The sequence below is a fragment of the Coptis chinensis genome, chromosome 7 (assembly GCF_015680905.1).
Source record: "Coptis chinensis isolate HL-2020 chromosome 7, ASM1568090v1, whole genome shotgun sequence".
Lineage (NCBI taxonomy): Eukaryota > Viridiplantae > Streptophyta > Magnoliopsida > Ranunculales > Ranunculaceae > Coptis > Coptis chinensis.
Genome location: NC_141462.1, coordinates 31,691,095 through 31,715,269, shown reverse-complemented (window position 1 = coordinate 31,715,269; position 24,175 = coordinate 31,691,095).

The window sequence follows — 24,175 nt, the reverse complement described above, 5'->3', positions numbered from 1 at the left end:
TTCGGTGTTTTTCTCCGACCAGACCTTAATCTCATGCAAGTCTAAATCTAAACACGACAACACTCCAAACAATCTTGATATTTTAGTATAAACCTCTAACTGGAGATGCGAGGTATGGAAGAAAGGAATACCTGATAGTGTCCTTGCTTCGCGTATGAATAGCGTCTTGTTTACGCGTGTTCAGTGTAAATAACAAGTTAGAACACTGAAAAACTTAAAACTCGAAGTTCGAAACAAACCTGTAGAAATCCGGAAAAAATTTAGCTTAGAGGCGGTCATCCCGTGTAACTTGAAGTTACAGTGTTTAAGGGCGGGTCGCGCTCAAGGTTCCAGCTTATGGTAGCGAGTCGCTCCTTTCCGAAGCGATCGCTTTTAGTGTAATTTTGTCGCGGAACTTTTCAACGCTGAAACGGACAACCACAGTATGAATCAAACAAGGGTGGGTGGGTTTAATGGGACTTAAAAATGACTAATTATACTATGAAAACAATGCTAAAGTGAAACTAAGATGGCAGCGGCGCCATTTGATAAAACATAAAAATGATGCTTTACCTACGAAATGAACGATAAAACTCAAAACGTAAGTAAACTAAATCTCTTTACGATGCTTGGAAAGCTTATCAAGTTTTCTACTCTCAATTCTATCGAAATAGAGTGGAGTAACAAATTCGTTCCACTCTTAGTTCTCTAGCATGGAATGATTTCATGGTTAACTAATCGGTCTTAAGTCTAATGAGAGGTTTACGAGGGAAATTCTATACTACGAGGTGAATGAAAATTAACAAGTTACGAATAACAAAATGATACTGAATACTGAATTGAATCTAGATAAAGAATTAGAGGGGAATTGATTCCACCTCGAATCCAACTTAATAACCTAGCATAGATTCTTGTATCTCGATTCTTACGTTCTTACGGCAAGAATTTCGAGTTCTAGTCCCTAGTGTTCATGACATTTCTACCAAATACTAACTAGCATGTGAGGTCGTCTGATAAGCACCCAAAAGTGTATTATGAAACCCCATTGAGACATATAAATTTGGTTAATTATGTGTTTAATAATCATGAAATAAATATGTTTTCATACTTTTGCAGGTATTTGCAGTAAACATGGAAATATTGGTTAAACCTGCAATAAAGCATGAGGAATGGCATATATATGAATTCTCCCAAATCCGCACAGAAGCATCAAACTTCCAAAGCTCCTACCTCTCGAACCAGGACTCCGAATCGCGACAAAGAGAGCTGCTCGGACAATCGAGGCAATGAACTCTACGATAGGGGGAAGTTGTAAAAGCTGCCCAAAATACCGGACCGCCATCGATCGTACATGGACCCACTATCTTGGGGCCACAAGATTGGATGAGTCATCAATCATGGAGCATGTCAAGACAAAAATAACAAATTATTGGTGCAAAGTTGACACCTTGCATGTAATAAATTAGATTAGGTGTTAATAGTGAAAAAAAAGGCAAGGTGTCACTTTGTTTTAATGTGGTGGATAAAAATGAATTAATGTGGTTTGATGATTCACGTGGGAGGAAATGAGATTTCTCTCAAATGGAGAAGAAATTAGACAAGGGTGGGGGACACTCCATTTACTCACTTGACTTATTTTCCTTACATGGCATTATTTTAGTTCCTTAGTGAAAAAAATCATGAGTTAGTTTTTAGTTTTTATTAGAAAGTTTGTAATAGTTTTAATGGAGGAACACTTGTTTTCTTCTAGAAAATAAATAGAAGTGAGTTTGATTGTTTATCTTCTTCCTTTTTCTCTCTTTCTTTGTTTCCCTAGTTTAAATTCCTTGTCTCAAGGATCATGAGCTAACTTCCCTTTTGGGGAGTTAATCCAACTCATGTGAGGGAAAAACAATTGTTGTTGGTTTGGTAGGTTTTTAGGAAGAACAACTAACTCTACATCTTATCCCAAAATGATAGTTGGTGTAGTGTCTAGTTAGGAATCAAGCAATGAGCTTAGAGATAAGTCATTGCTTGGTTTCACTTGCTAGCATGTATGAGCTCTTTAGTGAGCCATACATGCTAGGGATCAAATCTTTTTTTCCATTAGGGACTTGTCTATGAGTCTAGGAAGAATCAATAAACATTTTCAAATCAACAACTAAATGTTAGTTTCACATGAGGAGGATTAACTCTCCACCTTTTTCTTAGTAATTTGTATTTTGTTTAAGTGCATGATTTCAAACTTTAATGTTTTTCTAAATGTTGTGTAGGAAAGAAAGCCTAGCATTAGTATTATAACCTTACTCCTTAGTTCCCTTTATTGTAACAACCAATTTGTAGTTGTCCTAGACTTTAGGTTGGTTCGAATCCTTATTCCAACTCTACGAAATCGAAGATCGTGAGTAAGGACCTTGAGTTGCTTTTGCATCAATTTAGAGAGTTCAAACCTCTAAGTAGTAGTAAAGAAGCATATATCAAATGGCGCCGCTGCTGTTCTGAAGCCATAGAACTTGTGCTAAAGATCGGAAGTTGCATCAAAGGGGAACCCCCATTCTCTTCCTTCCTTTCCTTTTCGTTTGTTTATGTTTTTTTTTGTTCAAATTCGTATTTTTGCCTCGCAATAGACCTGTTCGCTCACAAATTTTTCGTTCCACTTCCAGGTACCAAAAGTTAGGACTGGGAAACATCACTGCAGGCGATTATAAGAGTGCTGTAAAAATTTGAAATCATTCTGAATTAACTGACACGCTGCGGCGCATCAGGTCCGAGTCGCGAGTGTGTGACCAGCCTCCATGATTCATTTTTTCTTTTTTGCTGCTCTTGTTCAACCACCAGCATCTCCTGATCTACCTTGATCCATTTCCAGGCCTAAATATCTGGCCCTGTACCTGAAAAATTCGATAATCCTTTGTGATTAATCGCGTCGACGGATCGAAACGTCTGTTTCATTTATTTGGCGAAATAGCGGGAAGCTACAGGTTCCAAAAATTCAGTATTATTATCTTTCGTTTTTTCTGCATGTATGCCATGTATGTAGTATTAGGAAAAATTTATGGATTATTATTTACGTTTTAGCCTAGAATTATGCATGAATCAAATTCGTACACCGGTAAATGTTTATATACGATTACACGGAAATGAATTGCATATTAATGTATATTTACATATTAATGGTACTGTTTTGCATAGGTATATGTCTTTCTACGTATAAATGTTTCTTGTTACATGTTTAATATTTCTCTATTATCATTACGGTATTGTCTAATAAGTCGATTTTGTCAAGAAAGATGAGAACATTCCAACGAGGGTTAAAATCTGAGTTGGGTAAGTTGTTTCTAAACCCTATGGGGTAAAGCTGCTCTCTATATGACATTCGCAATCTCAATGAGTATTGTCAAATCGAATTATTATGCAATACAAAAGTCGTGATTTTAGTTTATGTATAATACCTTGCATGTTTAGTTTTGTCGTATTTATCTGCGTATGTATACTATATCCGCATGCTTATGTATTTAGATATGTATGAGTGATTCAAATTTTCATTCTCTTGATGATATCGCTTTTTAATATCGATTTAAAATTAGCATACATATACATTATTCGATGTATATTTGCCCTGCATGCGTATGGAAGTATTTATTGATGACACAAGCTTGCCTATTCGTATAGCTATACGTATGAGTAGAGTATCTTCACATGCTACTGCACCTAGTATTGTCTGAGTAGATCGTATTTGCATGTTTGTAGTTTAACCCTTGCATAAATCTTAAAAAAATAAAAAAATAAAAATAATAAATAAATTAAATAAATAAATTAAATTAAAATTAATACCGCCTTTGCATAAATTTTAATTCCATAAATCTTAATCATATTCCAATGGTGTCTAGGAAACTTGAAAGATTGAGGTTACTTAATTAGAACCGTGCTTGCACGGAAAGCCTCCCTCATATCTCTCTTGTGACTGGCCGTTGGTTTTATGCACACGTATTCCTAGCTTCACCGCTTTCGTTAGTAGCGAGCTTAGGGCATATGTTGTTCAACCCTAATGCTTAAGATAATAATAAAATTCGAGTCCTACTAAATTCCTTCTGTAAGTTAGATCTAATTTTATGCTTGCATGAGATTAAGGTCTGGTTCCACTAAAGAAATTGAACATACCTACCGTCGAAAAAAATACGATAAGCAATTGCATAAGTTCTCACCTAAAAATTGTTCTTCTTCTACTAATTACCTTCATCACAATCCTTCGTCGCCATCAACTTCTGTCATTATGGCCGACGATCCTCCACTAGCAGAGAAGCCCCTCTCGGACTTCTATCTTTGCATTCTGAAGGACCTTCTTCCTACATCAAACTTGAGGACATTGTCGGTGATTTTCGTATCCCACCAAACGTTTTCAGTTTCTTACCTATATATCATGGTTTGGAGCACGAAAAACCTTACAATCATCTTCGTAGGCTTCAACAAGTGGCAACAACATTTCACCATCCAGCAGTCTCTAAGGAACAACTCTTGCTTCGACTGTTTCCATTCACTTTAGCGGAAAAAACGTTAATTTGGCTAGCAGGACAACAGCCACAGTCCATAGATACATGGAATAAACTAGTTCAAGCTTTCATGCTTCAATTTTACACTCAGAAGAAAACAACTGAAATGCTTCAAAAATTCAGTTCTTCCGTCAAAATCCTCATGAATCCTTTACGGAAGCATGGAGTCGTTTTACTGATCTTCTGTTAGAATGTCCTCATCACCAACTGGACAAAGTTGTCCTTGTTCGTTCATTCTTTAATGGTCTTTCTGATCATCAAAAAGAAACTCTTGATATAATGAACGGCGGTTGCTTCATGGACAAAGGAGCTACCGAAGCTTATACTTTTCTTGAAAAACAAGCGAAAAAAGGTACACACTGGGGTAACACTGAGTCGTCTCGGTCATCAAAGGACAATGTTACAAAGGCCACATCTATTTTTGAGGTAAAACCCGATCCTGAAATAAAAAATTTGATAGAATCCCTAACTAAAAAAGTAGATGCCCTTGCAGTTCAAGTAAACGATCAACTACCAAAATTAGTCATGAACGTTGACACCGCCCCTTGTGTCCTTTGTCTTAGTCCTGACCATCCTGATGCATATTGTCCCTTGTTATATGCTTCCCCTACTCAACAATCGGAGGAGGCATGTGCATTCAACATTCCCAATGCACCGTGGAGACAACATCCGAATTTCGCTTGGCGCCAAAATAACCAAAGAAATGGGGGCTCCTCCGGGTTTTAGCTAATCCACTGCTCGACCTACCAACAATTTTATTCCATACCGCCAAGGAAATAATCAACAATACCAACAAGGTCAATTTCAAAATAATTCCAATGCTAACTATCAAACCAACCGCAGCCTTGTTCCAGCTAATCCAGATCCCAACTATAATCAACAACTTCTAAGCAATAATCGAGAACTACTACCTGTTGCACAACCTCGCCAACCATTACGGATAGGACAAATGAGACTTTCTTGGCTTACATGAACCAACAGTCTCAAATTTTAACGTCTATCCAACAATCACTTCAGCAATTGGCGCAAGAAAAGAGTCAGAAAGGCGTGTTTCCTGCACAAGCAGTTCCAAACCCTAAACCAGCAAACACAGCCTTTGAACTCACCAATGCCCTTGGCACAAGCACCCCCAACCAAGGTGAGGTGCATGCAATCACTACTCTACGATCTGGAAAAACTGTAGACAATCAAATACGTATGCCAGATGATCAACCAAAGGAAAAAGAAGGTTCCAAGGAATCTATTTCTAATAATGAACCTACGGAAGATTCCCCAGATTCAACAAAGTCAACACCTCCGAATGTAGGAAACAAGCAAGTAGACCCCTTTACCAAATTCATACTAAGGCACCGTTTCTTTTTCGCAGGCAAAGAATAAACCCGATGAGAATTTTTTGAAATTCGAGACTTTTCAAAATTTAAGAATCAACTTACCTTTTCTCGATGCCTTAAAACTATTACCAAAACATGCAAAATTTATGAAAGATATGTGCACCACAAAAAGGAGAACTAATGTTCCTCAACAAGCGTTCCTCACTGAACAGTTTCCCTCCATCACCGAACACAATGGTATAGTAAAATACAAGGACCCTGGTAGACCAACGGTTGCATGCACCTTAGGTGACAAATACACGGCTACTGCACTACTAGACCTAGGAGCTAGTGTGAACTTACTTCCATATTATTTACTTAAACAACTAGGTCTTCATGAGCTCAAACCTACCACTATGACTCTACAGTTAGCCGATCGTTCCATAAAGTATCCAAAAGGAATTGTGGAAAACGTCCTTGAAAAAGTCCAAGATTTCTTCTATCCTATAGACTTTGTTATTTTGGATACAGAAGTTGCATGTGATTCCATTCCTATCATCTTAGGGCGTCCGTTCCTCGCATACTTTGCTAATGCTCTTATTAACTGTAGAGATGGTTCCATGACCATGTCCTTCGGAAATCTTTCGGTCGAGGTGAATGTGTTCAAGTTGATGAAACAACTTCCAGAGCCTGACATCAATGGTGAGGTCAACAGGGTTGACAACATTCTGCAATAGTATTTCACAAACTCTTTTCCTGAAGATGAAGTGTACCAATTTCTTTCATTTAGTGAATCCGAGTTTGAGGACGATGATTATACACAAGAAGTAAATGAGTTATTAGAGTCAGTACCACTATTTGACCCTACAACAGTGATGTCAAGTAACTTGGATGATCATCAATTTGTTTACTTCATGGATGATGACCTTCCTCAAGAATCTTTAATACCAACTCCGCCCACCCCTAAATTAAAATCTCTTCCTTTGGAATTAAAATACGTACAGCTTGATGCCGATGGTCGTCACCCAGTTATTATTTCTTCACAATTGACTGACGATCAGGAAGCTCGTTTAATTAATGTCATTCAACAACATCGTTCTGCTATTGGATGGTCCCTCGATGACATTAAAGGCATTGAACCTAATGTGTGCACCCATCGCATACACTTGGAAGAAAATGCTAAGACATCGCGTGAACCACAGCGTCGCCTAAACCCTACCATGAAAGATGTGGTCCGAGAGGAAGTGTTAAAATTACTAGATGCGGGTATTATTTACCCTATCTCTGATAGTGTTTGGGTGAGTCCTGTACACGTAGTTCCAAAGAAATCTGGCATTACAGTTGTGCGAAATGATAAAGATGAATGCATTTCCGCTCGTATCCCAGTAAAATGGCGAATATGCATTGACTATCGCAAACTTAATGCCGTCACTCGTAAGGATCACTTTCCACTTCCATTCATCGATCAGATGCTCGAACGTTTAGCCGGTCATGCCTATTACTTGCTTTCTTGATGGTTATTCAGGTTATTTTTCAGATAGTCATAGACCTGGCGATCAAGAAAAGACAACGTTCACACCGTCCATTTGGTACATTTGCATATAGGCGAATGTCTTTCGGCCTTTGCAATGCACCCGTACTTTCAACGCTGCATACTTCATATTTTCGATATGGTTGAACGGTTTATGGAAGTATTCATGGACTACTTCTCAATTTATGGAGATTCTTTCGATAGTCGTCTATCAAATCTTGAAAAGGTCTTTACGTTGTGAAGAGAAAACCTTGTTCTTAATTGGGAAAAATGTCATTTCATGGTTACTAAAGGAATAGTTTTAGGACACATCGTTTTAAAGGACCGGAATCGAAGTCGACAAAAAGCAAAGATAGAAAAAATTGCTTCACTTCCTATACCAAAAACAGTTCGAGACATTCAAGATTCTTAGGACACCTTGATTTCTATAGGAGATTTATTCAAGATTTCTCAAGGTTGCTAGACCTTTAACCAATCTCCTGCTTAAAGATGCCGCTTTTTATTTCAGTTTCAGGTTACAAACAAGCCTTTGAGATATTAAAACCGCTTTAACTACCGCTCCCATAATTCAACCACCGATTGGTCTAAACTTTTGAATTAATGTGACGCGAAATTTACTATGCTATAGGAGTCGTACTAGGGCAACGCCGAAAGATAAGCCGTTGTCATTTACTATCGCGTAAAACCTTTAATGAAGCTCAACGTAACTATACCACCACCGGTGAAAGAGTTTCTCGCCATTGTATATCGTTAGATAAGTTTAGATCCTTACCTAGTGGGTTCTCCAACTATTGTCTACACTGACCATGCACCACTTCGTTATCTATTAGCGAAAAAAAGATGCAAAACAAAGGTTGATCCGATGGATTCTCCTTTTGCAAGAGTTTACTCGAAATTAGAGATAAAAAGGTAGCGAAAATGTGGTTGCGCACCATTTATCAAGACTTGTCGATTGATGTTGATCCGATATGCGAACCTATCGTGATTCCTTTCCGGATGAACACTTGTATTCTATTTTTTCGTCCCCTTGGTACGCCTACATAGTAAATTACTTAGTTACCGAGGAAGTCCCTTTATCTTGGTCTCAGAATGACCGGAAAAAGTTCTTATCCATCTTTGTGGAAATTTTATTTACGGGATGATTCCTACCTCTTCAAATATTGTTCCGACCAACTAATCCGCCGTTGCATCCCCGATTGGGAACACAATGATGTGTTATCCTTCTGTCATGAACAATCTTGTGGTGGTCATTTTAGTGGTAAGAAAACTGCGGCCAAGGTCTTACAATGTGGATTCTATTGGCCAACACTGTTTAAAGATGCACATGAACATTGCAAAGCATGCAATCGCTGCCAGCAGCTAGGACGCATTACTCAACGCAATATGATGCCCTTAAATCCCATTCTAATTGTGGAAATCTTTGATGTATGGGGCATCGACTTCATGGCTCCATTTCCAAATTCTCATGGCTTCCTATACATACTTGTAGCAGTTGACTATGTGTCAAAATGGATTGAGGCATTGGCATGTCGTGCTAACGATCATAAAACGGTCGTTTTGTTCGTAAAAGAAAATATTTTTTCTCGATTTGGTGTTCCAAAAGCTATAATTAGTGACGGGGGAAAACATTTCTACAATAAAAATTTTGAATCATTAGTAAAGAAATATGGAGTCACGCACAAAGTGGCAACTCTGTATCATCCTCAAACCAGTGGTCAAGTAGAAGTCTCTAATCGAGAAATCAAATCCATTTTAGAAAAAACTGTCAATCCATCTAGGAAAACTGGTATCTACGATTATCTGATGCCTTGTGGGCATACAGAACAGCTTTTAAGACACCTATAGGGATGTCTCCGTATCGCCTCGTTTTTGGAAAACCTTGTCATCTGCCGGTTGAACTTGAGCACCGTGCTCTATGGGCCATCAAAAGCCTCAATTATAACACTAATGTGGCAAGCGAAAAGAGAAAATTGCAGTTAAATGAGCTTGAGGAAAATCGGAGTGATGCCTATGATCTCTCGAAATCATATAATACTAACATGAAAAGAGTGCATGACAAGCACATATTGAGAAAAGAATTCAAAGTCGGTCAAAAAGTTTTGATGTATAACTCAAGATTACACATTTTTCCAGGAAAATTAAAAACTCGATGGTCTGGTCCTTTCATTTCTCTCTGCACATCACCCCTTATAGGGCTATCTCGTGAAAAACGTAAATGATGGTAGCAAATTTCAAGTAAATGGCGGTAGCCTTAAACATTATCATGAGTTGCGCTCTCGGATGTCGAAGAGACTCTTCTCAATGATCCAGTCTACACAGACTAATAGATTCGATGGTGTACTTCTTTCCATGTATTTAAACAGGAAAAGTATGCCATTAGGGTAGCCAGACCCTCTTCTATTTTATTTTCTAAAATCCCTAGAGTGTGTGGTTGCAAGCGCCGGAACCTTAGTCCACCAAAACTCTATTTCAGAACTGAGTATAAATGTCTTCTGATAATCGAGCAAACGTGCCTCCTGGAAAACAATGGGTACCAAAAATTTCAAATCCTTCTTTTTCTTCCCTTTTCTATTCTCTTCCTCGCGAACTCCAACTCATCATTTGGTGTAAATCTCACCCATCTCGAATTGGTAATGGTCGTAGTACTTATGCTCGAAAGCGACGTGCGCGAAGGATGGGGTGGTGTATGAATTGTCAACAACGCTTCTGTCCAGGTCTTGATCTATTATCCGAGATGAGCCGGTATAAGGTATATTTATTATCGACACATGGCAGCAGGGGATAAACTTCATCGTCACCCCGTTATTCCCATAGGTTGGGAATCGTCTTGAGGATCTGACGTTAAAAGACTCACAATCGTCTTGAGGATCTGACGTTAAAAGACTCACAATCGTCTTGAGGATCTGACGTTAAAAGACTCACATTCGTCTTGAGGATCTGACGTTAAAAGACTCACATTCGTCTTGAGGATCTGACGTAAAAAGACTCAACATGTATATACTTTCGTTTTATTAGCACCCATGGTGCCCAAAGAGAGTCGTGATATGCACCATCGGACATTTCCTAGTTCAGACGGGCAATAGATTCCATGGATTCCACCCGATCGTTTTTCTATGTGATCATGTTTGAGGGGTTTGAGGCTATACCATATGTACTAAGGGTAATATTATTATTAGACCATTGCACATTGGTCGGGGGATGGTACCGCCACGAACCCTAGGCCCCAAAACATAAAGGATAAGCCACGATCACGGGTGGATTGGGTTAAGCCGAGCCGACATGAAAAAGTTGCTGAGTTAAAGCTTTTTTGATGTGTTGTTTTATTTGGACTTCTGGTGTTGTTGACACGTTCTTCTCGACTTGTACATTTGTATATAAAAGTTTAAATAAATAAAAACCAAAGTTAGTAAAAAAAAAAAAAAAATGTTTGAATGTGATTTTTTTTTCATATTCTAGTGGATGGCATTTTTAATGTCGATCGTTTTGATATCTCATCCGTTCAATTTGGAGTTGAAACGAATCGAATTTTCACGTTTGAAATTTCGGAACATTTCGGGACATAAAGGGAATTTCTGATATTCATTTGGACTTGGGCCAAAATTTTGACCCGACCAAAAAAATCAAAAATCCGGGTACAAAGCCCATGCGTGAGGCACCCACGCGTCCACCTCTCTCATTTCTTCTCCCACAAAAATCGGATCTTGGTCCCCCACACACCACTCTTTCGACTACTAAAGCGAAGTATTTCGACCAGCGCCGCAGCGAACAAAATCCACCAAACTCAACCCCCTTCCTCCAGCACCATCTCCTCCACCTCCTCTTGCTATTTGCACCCTCAAAAGTTAATCTACACCGCTATGGCAAAGACGAAGGAGAATCACAGTTGAGAGAAATTTCGCAAATCTCTACAATTCCGGGATGTTTCACCCATTTTTCGATGAGGAAATTGCTAGTAGAGAGTGGGAATATCTATTGCATCAAATTCCAGCTCATTATTCCGAAGAATTGGTGTTGAAATTTTACAACAATGGAGGTTTCCGGGGTGACGAATTTTGGATTACGGCGGATGGGTTGGAATGTGAACTCACACTGGAGTTGATTTCGAATACCGCGCAGATTCCGATAAACTCTGATAGTCCGACCCTGTTATTGTCAAAGTATCCGACCATGAGGGATTTGATGTTTGACACGCTTCTCGAGGGATAGTACAACACTGGCTCGAACTGCGTGTACCAGCATTCGCTCAGACGTAACCAATTAGCCGTCACTCAATGGCTAGCGTACAACGTCATTGGAACTTCAAAGACGTCTGACGTGAACAAGACTTTCTTGCACCTGCTGTGGATCCTACAGGAGAGGAAGAACACTTTCTATATGGTCCATTTCCTGGGCCATATTCTTCTTCGACAGCGTCAAACGGGTCGACTCCTCTTCTTTACTTGTTACTTTCGGCTTATGCTTAACTTAGGGTTCTAGTCTACTACTCCTTTTATTGAAACAAGGTCTTTCGAGAATTTGGGAATTTTTGAGACTTGTGTTTTAGACCACTAGGACCCAGTAGCTAGAGATGACATTGAGCATGATAACGTACCTCCTCCTCCTCCTTCACCACCCATTTGTTTTAATGAAGATACCATGCGCCGAATCAATACTCCTATGGATGCCTTGAGGCACATGAATACTAGTATGCGCAGGATGTTTCTTCGCCAGGAAGAGATGCTTACTTCCCAGAATGACTTCCAGCAAGAAATGAGAAATCGCCAAGGCCGTTTCCAGAGAATGATGATGGAAAATCAGCAACAATTCCAAGATCAGTTGTTACAGTCTATAAGCCACATTCCAGACCAGTCAGCTCAGCCTGAAGTTTGTCGTGGCAGAAGACGTAGAAACCCGGGTTCTTCTTCTGCTAACCCGGAGGATTCACAGTAGCTGATTATTTTCCTAGGCTTAGCAATGACTATGTCATTTATTTCCCTTATGCATTGCATTTTTTATTTTTCTAGTGATAAAAAAATTATATATCAGTTGATTTCTCATAATTTTGTATTTCCAGACGGTTTGAATGTGAAATTATTTATGTTATGCACGTAGTGTACTTCCTCATATATTCCTTGATGCATGGGCCTACTCTCAAAGCCCAACGGTCAGACACTAACGGCCTGATCCAAATGGTCAGATGCCCAACGGTCAGAAATCTACTTATAAATACAACTCTCCTTTTCCAATTTCACTCAACCCCTTTCTCTCATTCTTCACAAATTCTTCTTCACAAATCCTCAATTTCTTGAACATAATGAATCAAATAGAGCGATGGGAAAAGGAGCAACGCGAATGGGCTATCACATTAATCGTGATAACAGTGTTTATCATTATTCTCTTGTCACTCATGCATAACATGATCCAGAACATCTAGATCTATGTAACCGTCTCTTTTTCTGATTTTCATTTTGTATATTAGTATGGTGTGTTAAATAATTCTCACACATTTGTACGGGTTACGTATTAAATGAAGAAGTTCCGTATTAAATATTTGTGTATATTAGTTGTCTTTTCCTCTATAATAAAAAAAATAAAAATAAAATAAAATAATAATAATAATAATAATAATAATAATAATAATAATAATAATAATAATAAAATAAATAATAATAAATAATAAAATAAAAATAAATAATAATAATAAATAAATAATAATAAGAAAATAAATAAACAAACCATAACAAAGAAAGGCCATCCAAAACTCACCAAAATAATTAATGGATACACATGGTGTTCAGAGAAAATCGCAAGACGCTACAAGGTACACATAACACTTGTCACACATGCATTTCGATTATTCTATCCATATTCTATTACTTGAGTTATGATCATCATTTCTGAAATTACGTGTAAGTCTAACTACCCCCGTGAAAACTTTCCTCCGTATTTTCTAACATTAAAACCATCTCATTAATTGTATTTGGATATCGACATGACAAAGACTTAATGTGGATCCCCTATGATCTTTGTTCATAATCACATGGGTCATTAACTACACTTGGACTCAGTTGGTATAGACTCATAGATTGGCTATAAATCTCTTCTTTTTCAGCCATTCTTATTCAAACAATTTTCACTATCCTTCCCTCAGTAATGGCTCAACCAAGAAAAATAACGACATAGAAAGACTACCTGAAAACTTTCGAAGAGGGCCGGTTTTTTCCTTATTTTGACACCGAAATCATACGTCGTGGATGGACACCTCTTCTATATCATTCAAAGAAATTTGGTTATTCCCGAGAATTGGTTTTGATGTTCTACCAATTTAGCGGATATGAAGATGGAAAATTCTACTTCAATGCCTATGGACAACGATTGGAATTGAATAAGGAAATGATCTCCGACATACTTCAAATCCCAATAAATACCTGTGAGTCCCTTTTCAAGAGTCATCATTTGATTCCGCAAAAAAACTTCTTGCGAGCTCAGATCTCATGGCGGCGTCGAAAACACACATCACATTGTTCGTCAACGCTCTTTGAAACAGAATCAACGTGTTGTGCTCCACTGGTTGGGACATAATGTGGTAGGTACATCACACCAATCAGAAGTCACAAAGCCTCAACTTCACCTACTTTGGATTTTGCAAACTCAAAGAGATGACTTTTGTCTAATCCAACACCTCTGGAACGTAATCACCAAGAAAACAAGAAGGTCAGCACCCCTACCCACTTTAGTAACACAGATTATGATGCATTGGGGTTATCCAATAATTTCTCCAGAGACACCCCTTCAAAGAGCATATATAAAGGTACTCCAAACAGACTACTCCGTTGGTTTTTGGACCCCTGATACTCTGATAGATGAGCATAACAACCCAAGCTTAAATTCTGACCATTTATTTGATGAAAATGTCATGCTGAATATTATTAATCCCATGGAAGGCATTAAACTTCTTCATCAGGGTTTGAGGGAACTACACGCTCGTCAGAATATAATCATCACAACTTTTCAGGATTTCCAAGATCGTCAAGCAACGCATGATGTTGAACAGGAGGAGATCTTGGAAAATCATTCTCAATCCTTGCAAAATCACGCTTTCCTAATGGAAAATCAAAAGCAAACTCTCTGCCCGATAAGGGACATTCGGATGCAGCTTCGGCCAACAAATAGAAGACCTAAACGATGCGGTGAAAAATATGCATCTCCAAGATCAATATAAGAATCCATGATATTACTAAGTCAATAAGTATATAATCATATATGTTATTACGTTTTTCCGTTATACTATGTATTTTGTCTTATCTTTTTGTCTTCTTTTGTATGCAATGCTTAGTAGGATTGTCATCATTTCCGTTGTGACTAATATAATTTTAACATGTGCTACAGGAGGGTCTATTTTCTTACATACTCATTTTTCCATACAGTTGCCGGTATCGTTACCCATTTCTTTACTTCATCCACCATGGCATCTTCATCAAACATTGCATTTTCATCATCCATGGTACCTCCCAAACTCATTCCTGAGCAATCCTTTTAGTCTATGATGGATTCCAATGCCTATGACCATCTCTTCCATGATTACATCACAAACATTGGGTGGTCTTCCCTAATTTTTCAACCTTACCAAACTTATTCTCCGAGTTTAGCTGCATACTTTTATGTTAATATGGAAGACACACCAGCATTCAACCATGCGCATGGTTTCTACTTAGACAGGTTCACAATCCGAGTTGGTGACACACCTCATATCTTTTCTGAACAACAACTTGCCCTAACTTTGGACCTTCCATACCACGAACCTGCTGCATCTTGGCATTACATCTATCAAAATTCTTACTGTTCCTTTCAGTGGCTAGCGTTTCGCGACTCTTATGGTGATGGTCTTGAGATCAAACGAGAAGGAGATGGCCATGTTCCATGGCGCAACATCACCATTCCATTAGCAAGCATGACCATGAACATGGGGACTGCAATGTTATTTGTACTCCTGAACATTATGAGAGACTGGCATTTTTCTACTGCCAATGAGGCTGCTTGCGTCGTATTTAGTGCACTAGCTCAGGGTCATGCATTATTTATCATTTTAGGTTGTGTTGTCTCCAACCTGAAACGAGCTCGCACTTTTCAGGATCAGTATATACTTTTACCAGTCACCGCTTGCCGGATCATGAAGACACATTTCCCACAGTTTGCAGCTACTTTTCATGATAGGGTCAAGGTGGATTCCATGTGCCCAAACAAAACGTAATCATTCGCTCATTGAGGTTTAAATCAATGGAAGCGTCCCGCCGATACGAGGCATGTTCGATATTACCCAATGGATGAAAAGATGAAGACCAATTTGAGGGAATCCGGAGACAAAGAATGGGCTGAAATTTGGCAGACTATTATCTATTGGCGCGATGCTAAGGAAATGCATTTCCATAAAGAGGACGTCAGACCTTCACATCCTGCCGGATGGTAAACTTGAGTTTGCCATTGTACATATATCTAGCTAAACCTTATGTTTGGTGTGCTATTATTTTTCATGTTTCGTATGCTATTGTTTTTTATTTTCGTGTGCTATGTTTAGTGTGCTATTGAACATTTTCTTGTTCTTTCTGAATAATATATTATGTTCTCCAACCCTTCTGTTCCAGCAATCTAGTCCTAATTTTGCTCACGGTTCTCAGGTACTTTCTCTCTTTAATTATTGATACTTCGAGGACTAAGCATCATTCTGTTTGGGGGTGCTTTAAACCTGTAGCAAAAATTAGGCATCTTGTAGCCTGTATATAGTTTTATTTTCATATTAATAATTGTACTTAGTGACAAAGTCTTGTTTCCTTTTCAATGATGAAAATTGTCTAGAAATCTCACATTAGTATCCTAATTAGGATTTGTTTTAAGAAACTTTAGATAATCATTATGCAATAGTTTATACATCTTTTCATGAATATTCATGTACCGAGTATCATCGATTGTACATAGCAAGAAGTTTCGGAACCAACGGTTAGTTACTTAAACTATAAATCCTGTGAGAATCTAACCAAAACCTTGACATGAGTGATTTGTGTGTGATGACACGGAAGAGTAGTTTTTCCGATTAGAAAATCACGCGTCTACTTACTTGATCACCACCAACCCTAGGCGAGAATTTAGGCCTTCTTTGGATCGACATAGCTAAAATTCTTACATTTACAAATTTTACCGCTAGTCACTCCAATCGAACCGTTCATCAAACCTTTCACTTTCACCAAAAATTCCTTACCCATTTATTAAACCAAATAAAAGAACCTACCTAAGTGATGAGTATGAGAAATAGGATGAAATGTGGAAAGAATGAAGAGAAAGACTTGTCCCAAATAAAAGTCAGTTACTTGCTTCAGGAAAGAAAAATAGAATCATGTTTTTAAGCCATCTAAAAAAAAAGATATAATAATAAAAATCCATTAGAGGCTTAAGAACAAGGTTATAAAACTCAGTTAGAAGAAGGAAAGAAAACAAGGATTCCTCTAGTGTAAATATATGAAGACCCTATTCTCTCATACTCGTAAATTTTGATTATCCATTTCCATTTTCTTGTACACTATCCTCTGACTGTTGACACTCGCCTCTTTTTGTGTATGTAGATGGTATATGGTCATTGAACAAAACAGAAGCGTATCAAAACCTAATTATCCCTCAATAAGTAAAGGATGAGTAGGGTATCGTTCCACTTTTAAGTGTATGTTTATATGAAGGACAGGACTGGAAAGGGGGTTTGAGGGATTAAAAACTATGATTATAGATATTGTAGATTCTAATGCTAAACTAAACTAAACTAACTAAACTTATACTGAAGCTAAGAATTGGAAATAGGGAGAGAATATGAGAGAGATAGATTCAAGAGATTCAAATCCACCAATGCTTTTGATTCAATGACCTTTTTGCTTCATGTTGTTCTCCAAGTATACTACAATCGGGCAATCGAGCGAGTGTTGATGCCCTCTTGGATGAAACATCGTTAACAAATAACTCTACTTAACGTTGTTCCTATGTTCATGTTACTAGTATCTTCTTTCCTTTTATGTGAGCTTGGGCAGCTATTCAATGAATCACCATCTAAGGCAAACACAAGGAATACTTCCCTTACTCTAAAACACTACACAACTAGAAGAAAAGTAGAGAATAATAGTATAATATTCAATTACAATAAATAAAACTTTATTCTAGCATTATATTCAATTGCAATAAATAAAAGCCTGTTACTAGCAAATATTCAATTGCAATAAATAAAACCCTAAACTAGCATAATATTCAATTGTAATAAATAAAAACCTTAATCTATACTTCCATCCCCTGGTGTGGGCAATGGAACTAACCTGATTAAAGAACACCATAAATCAGAAGAATCATTAAACCTTAAGCACTGGCTTCATCTCCTCCCTTGAAGGAGAAGATTAGCCTTCCATAAAGAAGGAAGAACACGAAGAAACGAGAAGAAGAATAGTTGAAGAACATAAGACTAGAAAGACTAATTTATTAAGACTCTCGCCTCAAGTTCTGGAGACAAGAATATAAGTGAATTGGAAAATTACATGAGGCACTTAGTTCCTCTATTTATAGGGGTTACAATGAGCTCTAGAAGCATTCCAAACCGTCATTTGTTTCCTAATACAAATAGACTTCTTTCAGAGTCCAACTTCATGTCCAAAACTGAGAAGGAATTGGCTACAGTGTCGATTCATGCGTCTTGACTCATTATCCATGCATCTCAAACTCAAGAAATGCGTCTGGACTCACGATCTATGCGTCCCAGACGCGAGCATTAAGTCCAGACTCATGATCCATGAGTCTCAGACTCAGAAGTCTATTTTCCCTCTTTTGCTCCATCCTTCTATCCTCTTTTGCGGGCTTTGGTCCAAGCAACGAATCCTTTGGCCTTGGGCTTCCAAATAGGCTTTAAAATAGGTCTAAGTTGCATCTTTAATAGCTCCAATTCCTTGGCCTTCTCCATGATTGTCCACAGGCCTCCCATGTGATCCTTAATGCTCCAAATTGCTCCGTTTTACCCCATTTTCTCTAATATTCTACAAAACTCTCTTTTTCACCTGTAGAATCTTAAAACACAACTTATAAACACTATTAGTCCACTAAGATGGCTAAACAAGAGGCATAATCGAGAGTTAAATAGCACTTTTTGAGCACTTATCACAACTCCCAACTAGCCTTTTGCTAGTCTCTTAGCGAATAAGATAAAAAAAATAGATAAGTGATCAAAATCACATTCTAATAACAAAAATAAAATCCTAACTCACTTTCGCAGGCATCGCGATTGTATTTACCATAAGCAACAAGGCTTTAAACCTTTAAGTTCCCCAAAAAGGACGAGTTATAGTCTCGTGAGGGTTTTCAGGTGATATACCCACAAAATCAATCAATAGCATGTTCAAGAATGATAGTATTTTTCAGAGAGAGAAATTCCTTACCCACTTAGTGCTTACTCCAATAGACAATCTCCATTGCTAACTACATTGCTGCAAAGACTCATAGATTATGATGGGAGATAGTAAAAATTGACAAAATTCTCAATCAAGGCTTATGTTTGTACTTAGTCAATCTCTTATACTCTCCTATCCAAGAAACGGAATCCCTAATTTACCTTTAGACAGAAAATCTCGACTTTCAATCCTCACCGGTCATACTCTCAACAAAGAATCTCTCAGAAGATGGTCTACTATTTTACCTCATGTATGTGGGGAAAAGAATAATGAATACAAACATCCCACATACTACCTTGAAAAACGGACTTCTGGATGAAATTAGTCTCATGGAAAGAATGTCAATCACATATGAAGTGTCGGGTCCTTCACTTTAGCATCCTCTCACCTATTCTAGACTTCGTACCATACTGTAATGATAAGTCATGGGTTGTAACTTGGCTTGGGTATTGGTTTATGAAGGAAAGGTAAAAAGGATTCTAAGGTTGTTTCTGAAAAACACTAAGGGTTTTGCTTCTTTCTTTGGAAGATTTCTTCAAATTCTGTATTGCAGAGAAAATTCTTCCTTTCTCTTAGCTTTTCCATCCATTCTGTTCAACTTTTTTTTTTTTATTTATTTATTTTTTACTCAGTGGTATATCCTTGATTAATACTGGATATACTTGTTTTCCACTAGCTTCTTTAACTTTGAACAGAATGATGGTCTTCATTGTATCTCTCTGATATTTCCTTGTAATCTTCCTTTTGTGCTCTTTCTTCCTCCTTGTGCCCCTCGTATTCTCAGAAACATATGGGTATGGCTGATAAAGATTTTGGCTATACTCCTTGTCTGGAGTTGGGTAAAGGGTAAATGGTTTTATGAAAGAAAATGGCTTATTGTAAGGCTCAAAAGGGTTTAACATGTTGGTCCTACTAGGTGGGATAAAAGCTAAATGGGTTCACTACTTGACTTATCAGTATGATACTCTATTTCGAATAGACTACAAGACCTAATGGCTATCTCCCCAGTTGATGTCACTTCGTGATTAACCAAATCAACAAAATAATGAGACTATATTACAACAACATAAAGAACTGAAAGATGTTGAGTCACTAAGACTCGGATTTTTCGTAAGAACTCTCCAAAGAATGGGTATAAAGCTCAAGTCTCACGGGCTAAGTCTAAAAATTCACCTTCCAGTTTACTAGGGGTTTAAATCTCTCTTCCAGCAAAAGTACACAAAACTGACAAAGTACTATGGTGGTGCCTTAATAAAGAATTCTATCAATAAGAACTATGTCAGACCATAATAAATAGTCTAAGCGGTAATGAAATCAATAATATCAACTATCTATCAAACTCAACACTAAGCAGTATAAAATCTATATCCCAGACTCATCATTAGAATTCATTTTTCTCATGCTGCTGATATAGAAAAAAAAATATTTTAATTTTTGAAAACTAATTTTCGAAATTCATTTCTCAAGTACACCCTACCGATGCCCTCTTGGATGAAACATCGTTAACAAATAACTCTACTTAAGGTTGTTCCTATGTTCATGTTACTAGTATCTTCTTTCCTTTTATGTGAGCTTGGACAGCTATTCAATGAATCACCATCTAAGGCAAACACAAGGAATACTTCCCTTACTCTAAAACACTACACAACTAGAAGAAAAGTAGAGAATAATAGTATAATATTTAATTATAATAAATAAAACTCTATTCTAGCATTATATTCAATTGCAATAAATAAAAGACTGTTACTAGCAAATATTCAATTGCAATAAATAAAACCCTAAACTAGCATGATATTCAATTGTAATAAATAAAAACCTTAATCTATACTTCCATCCCCTGGTGTGGGCAATGGAACTAATAACTAAAAACATAAAGAACTAACCTGATTGAAGAACACCATAAACCAGAAGAATCATTAAACCTTAAGCATTGGCTTCATCTCCTCCCTTGAAGGAGAAGATTAGTCTTCCATAAAGAAGGAAGAACACGAAGAACGAGAAGAAGAATAGTTGAAGAACATAAGACTAGAAAGACTAATTTATTAAGACTCTCTGCCTCAAGTTCTGGAGACAAGAATATAAGTGAATTGGCAAATTACATGAGGCACTTAGGTCCTCTATTTATAGGGGTTACAATGAGCTCTAGAAGCATTCCAAACCGTCATTTGTTTCCTAATACAAATAGACTTCTTTTCGAGTCCAACTTCATTTCCAAAACTGAAAGAATTGGCTACTGATCTGATGTCGATTCATGCATCTGGACTCATTATCCATGCGTCTCGGACTCAAGAAATGCGTCACGGACTCACGATCTATCGTCCCCGTGACGCGAGCATTAAGTCCAGACTCATGATCCATGAGTCTCGGACTCAGAAGTCTATTTTCCCTCTTTTGCTCCATCCTTCTATCCTCTTTTGCGGGCTTTGGTCCAAGCAACGAATCTTTTGGCCTTGGGCTTCCAAATAGGCTTTAAAATAGGTCCAAGTTGCATCTTTAATAGCTCCAATTCCTTGGCCTTCTCCATGATTGTCCACGGGCCTCCCATTTGATCCTTAATGCTCCGAATTGCTCCGTTTTACCCCATTTTCTCTAATATTCTACAAAACTCTCTTTTTCACCTGTAGAATCTTAAAACACAACTTATAAACACTATTAGTCCACTAAGATGGCTAAACAAAAGGCATAATCGAGAGTTAAATAGCACTTTTTGAGGACTTATCAACTGTCATTGAGATGTGAGGAAACGTGTGCCCACTGCACACTGGAGTTAACAAAACCTGAGTGGTAAAATTTTGAGTGGAATTGTGTTTCGACACATACCTATGAGAACCCATTTAGGTACGCTCTCCAAGGGATCCAGAAACAACCCTGCTAGTATATTTCAATGAAAAGTTCAATGCATGAATAATCATATGTAGATGTTTTAATTATTGAATACATATTAACTTCAGTTTCAAAGAAATCAATCCTCGTTCCCTGCTAAGGAGATGTATGGATATCTGAGATTAATTTAGGAAACGAGTTTCTGTCACTTAGTCATTGTAGTATAAATGAAGTTTGTGAGTATCTTTTCTGGAAAACTCTCACGAGGCTATAACTCGTCCACTAGGGAATTCCTAGTGGTTTAAGGCCTTGTTGCATATGGTCAATGCAACCGCACTCTGCAAAATGAGAATTAGTTTAGGACTACACATTTTTGGCCACTTATCTATTTTAATGTCTCTTCTTTGCTTGAGGACAAGCAAATTGCTGTTTGGGGGTAGTGTGATAAGCATCCAAAAGTGTATTATGAAACCCCATTGAGACATATAAATTTGGTTAATTATGTGTTTAATAATCATGAAATAAATATGTTTTCATACTTTTGCAGGTATTTGCAGTAAACATGGAAATATTGGTTAAACCTGCAATAAAGCACGAGGAACGGTGTATATATGAATTTTCCCAAATCCGCATAGAAGCATCAAACTTCCAAAGCTCCTACCTCTCGAACCAGGACTCCGAATGCGACAAGAGAGCTACTCAGACAATCAGGGCGATGAACTCTACGCATAGATAAAGGGGAAGTTGTAAAACTGCCCAAAATACTGGACCACCATTGAATTTCACATGGACCCACCCATCTTGGGGGGCCACAAGATTGGATAAGTCATCAATCATGGAGCATGTCAAGACAAAAATAACAAATTATTGGTGCAAAGTTGACACCTTGCATGTAATAAATTAGATTAGGTGTTAATAGTGAAAAAAAAAGGCAAGGTGTCACTTTGTTTTAATGTGGTGGATAAAAATGAATTAATGTGGTTTGATGATTCACGGGAGGAAATGAGATTTCTCTCAAATGGAGAAGAAATTAGACAAGGGTGGGGGACACTCCATTTACTCCCTTGACTTATTTTCCTTACATGGCATTATTTTAGTTCCTTAGTGAAAAAAATCATAAGTTAGTTTTTAGTTTTTATTAGAAAGCTTGTAATAGTTTTAATGGAGGAACACTTGTTTTCTTCTAGAAAATAAATAGAAGTGAGTTTGATTGTTTATCTTCTTCCTTTTTCTCTCTTTCTTTGTTTCTCTAGTTTAAATTCCTTGTCTCAAGGATCATGAGCTAACTTCCCTTTTGGGGAGTTAGTCCAACTCATGTGAGGGAAAAACAATTGTTGTTGGTTTGGTAGGTTTTTAGGAAGAACAACTAACTCTACATCCTATCCCAAAATGATAGTTGGTGTAGTGTCTAGTTAGGAATCAAGCAATGAGCTTAGAGATAAGTCATTGCTTGGTTTCACTTGCTAGCATGTATGAGCTCTTTAGTGAGCCATACATGCTAGGGATCAAATCTTTTTTTCCATTAGGGACTTGTCTATGAGTCTAGGAAGAATCAATAAACCTTTTCAAATCAACAACTAAATGTTAGTTTCACATGAGGAGGATTAACTCTCCACCTTTTTCTTAGTAATTTGTATTTTGTTTAAGTGCATGATTTCAAACTTTAATGTTTTTCTAAATGTTGTGTAGGAAAGAAAACCTAGCATTAGTAATATAACCTTACTCCTTAGTTCCCTTTATTGTAACAACCAATTTGTAGTTGTCCTAGACTTTAGGTTGGTTCGAATCCTTATTCCAACTCTACGAAATCAAAGATTGTGAGTAAGGACCTTGAGTTGCTTTTGCATCAATTTAGAGAGTTCAAACCTCTAAGTAGTAGTAAAGAAGCATATATCATCGTCCACCCATTCTCATGGTGAATCACGACCTTCTAGAGTGGAATAGATTCTACAACGCTTCTACACTATACAACTAAGTTTTCATCAAAGCTTCATCAACCCCTCTAATGGAGGTTTTAGCCTTGAGTCATCCAACCATCATTTCCTATTGAATTATAACTACACATCATATTAAAATTCTAACTTAACTAAATTAACTAACAATGTTTCAATCTATTTAAACTACGAAATGATAATCAACAAGAATTAAAACTAGATCTATAAATTGAAATGACAAAAATCGAAATTGACAAAGTAACTATTTTATTTATCTAATCACTCAAGAACAATGATTCAAAGACTTAATCTAAACAAGGATTGAATATAAACTAAACTTAATTTAATTAATAAAAACTAGATCTAGAATTATCTATAGTTTTAGGTCTAACTAGCTACCATTAACAAAGAGCTAAGTTTTTGTTTTTATATGTCAAGATCCAAAAATCGTGCATGGGCTTGGAGCCATGTTTTGGGCTAGAGAATCAGGCCCAAAACCCAATTCTTTCAGTCCAAAAAGGCCTCTTTAGCTGCAGTTGGCTTCAACAGACTTTTCGTCCACTTCTGCTCCTCTGATTGGATCAAGACTTAAACTATTGGAAAGCTCTTTCCGAGCCAGTCGTTT